This window comes from Palaemon carinicauda, chromosome 16 (genome assembly GCF_036898095.1).
Source record: "Palaemon carinicauda isolate YSFRI2023 chromosome 16, ASM3689809v2, whole genome shotgun sequence".
In the NCBI taxonomy this organism is placed as follows: Eukaryota; Metazoa; Arthropoda; class Malacostraca; order Decapoda; family Palaemonidae; genus Palaemon; species Palaemon carinicauda.
The window spans coordinates 23148797-23155000 of NC_090740.1; positions in this window are offsets into that span (position 1 = coordinate 23148797).

Sequence of the window (6204 nt, forward strand, 5' to 3'; positions counted from 1 at the left end):
TATGCCACATGTGGATGTGATCTTGATGAGGGATAGATGGAGATGGTTTGGGCTTGCTCTTCGAACTTCCCAAGATATCAGTTTACCAAACATTCAGTTGTAGAAAACGACGAAAAAACACCGAAAAAAACGCCAATAACGGCGATACTTTCAGTTCCTGATGCTGCACTGCTAGATTAAATGCATTTTTGTATTCGTACACTATGTTTCAACATTAAGAATCATTAAAAAAAATGAAATTAAGAATACCTGGTGTATTTTCACAATTATGATAAATTACACATTCTATGTGCACTTTCCTGTCAATCTTCTATCAGAATAATACTATTTCTAAATAAATTTCTCTTGTGCTATGAAGTGGTTGGACAACACGATGGAAGAAAGGAATTGGAGCGAAGGGTGCAGTAGGTTTCATATTTAGGAGAAAATAACAAATATTCTACTATGCATTTCTTGGCCGTGTTCAATTGATTTTCGCTGATAAAATCCTACCAAAACATCGAATATGGGTCACATGTTGGAAATAGGTATTTGAAGCCACAGCCTAATTGGCAAAAAATATGCAATAATGTCTAATGTGAATAATAAAGGCACTTACCAGAGTAAATCTAAGAAATTGGAAGGGGTAACTTAGCTAAATTTAGACGCACCCAGGGAGAAAACTATGTAGACGTCATTACTGAAGGCCCTTCCACTCATTGATACTCTACTATAGTATAACGTAGTTACTAGACACTCCAGTCGTATATCCACTTTATGAATGAAGACACAGCTACCCTATACACTTCTCTCTCTCTCTCTCTCTCTCTCTCTCTCTCTCTCTCTCTCTCTCTCTCTCTCTCTATATATATATATATATATATATATATATATATATATATATATATATATATATATATATATATATATATAAAATATGGTTGATGAAGCTAGTCAGTGAGATAGTTTGCAGTCAAGAAAAAATCTGCTATCTCTTATTCTTATTGTGAAAATTAAGAAATACATTAATATAAACAAAATACTTTTATATCACATTTTTTCCAAACTCGCCATTCAAGTATGGCCCCTATAAAAGTTAATTTAGGCTTCGTGTCTGAATCATTTGGTGTTGGTGCATGATCTGTTATCCACTTATCTGTTAATATTAATCATATGACGCATGCGGTTCTTTTCTTTATTGCATACTGCAAAAACGCGCAGCACGAAAGCAGTCCTGCAGCCACGAGGACAATTTGCCAGGCCTGCCTTAAGTGAAGGACCAGACTGCAGTCACGTACAACAGATTGGCTTTGATGTATGAATGCTCTGCTGTTCTCCTCCCGTTATGGGCGTGTTTACTATTGTGAATGGAAAGTTTACTGGATATTACGTCTGATGTCATAGTTCACGTCACAACTAGCCTCTCTCTAGGTGCGTCTTAATTTAGCTAAGTTAACCTTTCAATTTCTTATATTTACTCTGGAAAGTGCCTTTATTATTCACATTAGACATTATTGCATATTTTTGCCAATTAGGCTGTGGCTTCAAATACCTATTTCCAAAATGTGACCCATATCCGATGTTTTAGTAGGATTTTATCAAGGAAAATCAGTTGGACAAGGCCCTGAAATGCATAGTAGTTTCAAATAAAATAAATATTATGATAGATGCAAGTCAGGTCAACTTCCAACAGAACCCCTCAAAAAAGCAAAAGTGGCCAAGGTGATTTAACCGATCGTTTTACAAACAGGTCTATATTCTCGAAGGAAAATGTAGTGGAACCAAATTCGACACTTAATGAGACAGTTTTAAACAGAAAACAAACGCAATCAGAGATTTCTGACCTCCGCCAAAGGTTAATGGTAACGTCCATGGCCCAAGGTCTATCAGCTATGGAAATTTCATCCTAATCCGTCAATTTGTTTTTAAAATGGCGAAAAAGGCAAACCGGATCTACAACCCGTATCCGTATTATCTCCAGTATTTATTGGGGTCGTCCACAACCTAACATCTTTCTGTGGTTGGGAAAAAAAAAAGGAAATCTGTCGAGTAGTTTTGACGTAATTCTGTCCACGGACAGACACAGACAAATAAAATATACCGACTCAATTTTATTACTTAGGCGGAGGTAAAAAACCATGGCTTACCCACTTTGAGTCCATATCGATGGAAAAAACTTAGAAATGAAATATTATGATAAAAAAACTAATCTCAAAAGAGATAGAAATAAAATAAAAAATACCTCCGTTAATATTCGAACACGGGAAATGATTATCAAACATATTTATAGAGAAAAAATAGGTGCAAGAAACATATCCTATTAATACTCTTCAGTCCACTTAGAACTAGGATAACCTTTCACCTCCCAGCTTTTATGGGCAGTAGGTTGGCCAAGGCACCAGCCACCCATTGAGATACTACCGCTAGAGAATTATGGGGTCCTTTGACTGGCCAGACAGTACTACATTGGATCCTTCTCTCTGGTTACGGTTCATTTTCCCTTTGTCTAAACACACCGAATACTCTGGCTTATTCTTTACATATTCTCCTCTGTCCTCATACACCTCACAACACTGAGATTACCAAACAATTCTTCCTCGCTCAAAGGGTTAACTAATCACTGTAATTCTTCTGTGGCCACGTCCTCTTGCCAAGTTATGGTAAGCAGCTCTACTAGGAGGACACTCCAAATCAAACCATTGTTCTCTAGTCTTGGGTAGTGCCATAGTCTCTGTACCATGGTCTTCTACTGTCTTGGGTTAGAGTTCTCTTGCTTGAGGGTACACTCAGGCACACTATTCTATCTCACTTCTCTTCCTGTTGTTTTGTTAAAGTTTTTAAAGTTTATATAGGAATTATTTATTTTAATGTTACTGTTCTAAAAATATTTTATTTTTCCTTGTCTCCTTTCCTCACTAGGCTATTTTCCCTGTTGGAGCCCCATTCTGCTTTTCCACCTAGGGTTGTAGCTTAATAATAATAATAATAATAATAATGAAACCTATTACTGCTCTTCAATCGACTTACAACTAGGATGACTTTTCACCTCCCAGCTACAAATGCACAGACATGCATATTTTCAATACACGTCATCGAAGAGTTTATACATAATTTACGTCAGACGGGTTGCTGGTTGCTGATCGAATGTCTACATACCAGCGATACCTTGAAGGAAAGAGCGATACACGTAACTTATCTTCTATCACAAATGTTTTCTTGTACCAATCCTAAATATTCATTTTTTTTTTCATACTAACAATGGAACTATTTTTTTATTCGCTGATTGTAATCCGGATAGTTTTAACACCCAATAATCCTCAAAATCTCTCTCTCTCTCTCTCTCTCTCTCTCTCTCTCTCTCTCTCTCTCTCTCTCTCTCTCTCTCTCTCTCTCTCTCTCTCAAGATTATACATGCATTCAATTTCTTTCCAAATCACCATATTTCACTTCATATCAAATTACAGTTACGAGAACTACCTGCTACAGAATCATAATCTCTCTCTCTCTCTCTCTCTCTCTCTCTCTCTCTCTCTCTCTCCTCTCTCTCTCCTCTCTCTCTCTCTCTCTCTCGATTATACATACCTTCAATTACTTTTCAAATCACTATATTTCACTTAATATCAAATTACAGTTACGAGAACTACCCGCTACAGAATCATAACAATTTCTCTCTCTCTCTCTCTCTCTCTCTCTCTCTCTCTCTCTCTCTCTCTCTCTCTCTCTCTCTCTCTCTCTCTCAAGATTATACATGCATTCAATTTCTTTTCAAATCATCATATTTCACTTAATATCAAATTACAGTTACGAGAACTACACGCTACAGGATCAACAAGAATTTTCTTATTATTGCAGTTATGCAAATTAATACTTGTTTACCTCCATAAGGATCTTATATGAGCACACTTATGCAAATGCAGAGCCATTAACCTCAATCTCAATTGCTAACAAAAGCAACAATACCCGGAGCAGAAAACCATACAATATCAAACTTCATCTGATTATTCGACTATTAAATGCCAGGACACTACGTGAGCAGGGCGTACAGAATGGCAACTTAAACCTCGGCCTGAAGCCATATGCCCGAGCGCTTAACGGGGCACTAAATACACACACATACGATAGAACTGTCAAAGGCAAGATTCACCTCCCGTCACTATATAATTAAAGCGATACTTAGAGCTTTCATCGGGTGTATAATTTGATACACAGAAAAATGATGAATAATATTTTAATTCATGAGTCAAGAAGATAAGATAAAGCATTTTATAAAAAGGAAAAATACATCTGATGTATAATTTGATACACAGAAAATGATGATAAACATTTGAATTCACGAGTCATAATAAAATGAAACATTTTAAAAAAGGGAAAAATACAAAACATGTATAATTTGATACACAAAAAATGATGAATAATATTTCAATTCACGAGTCAAGATAAGATAAAGTATTTTTAAAAAAGGGAAAAATACATCTGATGTATAATTTGATACACAGAAAATGATGAATAACATTTCAATTCACGAGTCATGATAAAAATAAAGCATTTTAAAAAAGGAAAAATACATCAGATGTATAATTTGATACACAGAAAATGATGAATAAACATTTCAAATCACGATTCAAGATAACGCATTTTAAAAATAGGAAAAAAAGAGTGTACTTTGTAATAGTAAAGTTTTAGCGGGTCAGAAAAATCAGGTTTATAATTTGATACACAGAAAAAAAGTTAGTAACAGATTTTAATTCAAAAGACAATAAAAAATAAAACTTTAAGAAAAGGAAAAATAACTTACTTTGCAATTGTAACAATATAAATAATCAATCTTGCATAAAGCACCATATTTTCTTCAATTACAATATTTAGGAAAATAACAGATTTTAATGAGTCAACAAAAAAATTAAACATTTCAAAAAGGAGAAAATAACTTACTTTTACAATAGTAATAATATCTAACCTTGAATAAAGCACCAAATTTTCTTCAATTACAATATTCAGGAAAATAAGATTTTAATTTGAGTCAACGAAAAAAAAAATGAAACATTTGAAAATAAAGAAAAAACTTACTTTACAATAGTAATAAAAAACATCTAATCTTGAATAAAGCACCAAATTTTCTTCAATTAGAACATTTAGGAAGGGCAACCTGATACCCTTTCCCAAGATTATGACCGTATGACTGATTAAAAGGGTTAAGTAAAAAAAGAGAGAAAAAAAAGGGGGGGGGAGGACCAATGAGGTTTTAGGACCGGATGAGGCAATGCAATCGCCTTCTGGCAGATGGGAGATTTTAGGAATAGGCGGGAAAGAGACCAGATGGAGTTTCCAGAGCTTCGTAGTTTCTGAAAACATGAATACCCGAACCGACCTTTAATCTATTCATTTAAAGGACTTCTAACATAGACGAGAGAAAATACTTTCAGTTTCCGGGTACAGAGAGGGGAAATTATTAGCATTATGATTACATATCGAATTAGGGTCTGTGATGGCCTGGTGGTAAGCGTCCTTGCCGGGTGATTACCAGACTCGGGTTCGAGTCCCGTTTCAAACTCGTTAAAGCTCCTCTGGTAGCTGCAACCTCACCATCCTTGTGAGCTAAGGATGGGTGGTTTGGGGGAACAGTTCTATCTGCTGAGTCCCAAGCAGCCATTGCCTGGTCCTCCTTGGTCTTAGCTTGGATGGAGAGGGGACTTGGGCGCTGATCATATGTCATATGGTCAGTCTCCTAGGGCATTGTCCTGCATGATAGGGCAATGTCACTGTCCCTTTCCTCTGCCATTCATGAGCGGCATTTAAACATTTAAACACGTCTCTCTCTCTCTCTCTCTCTCTCTCTCTCTCTCTCTCTCTCTCTCTCTCTCTCTCTCTCTCTCCTCTCTCTCTCCGTTATAATTGCAAGAAAAAAAAAAACTAATATCAATATTTCAACATTCGCAGTTCAATTCAAAATCTATTCCAAGGTGGATAAAACCGCTGACTTCTCTGCGTTGCTAATTGCATCAACTTACAACCACGTTCACATTCCATATTATCATTATTACTTGCTAAGCTACACCCTTAGTTGGAAAAGCAGAATACTATAATTCCCAAGGGCTCAAACAGGAAAAATAGCCCAGTGAGGAAAGAAAATAAGGGAAATAGATACCCTACTAAGTTAATGCCCGGTCCACACCGCCCGAAACGTTGCTGGAGCGTTCCCTGAACGGTAGGGAGGTGGACCAAACC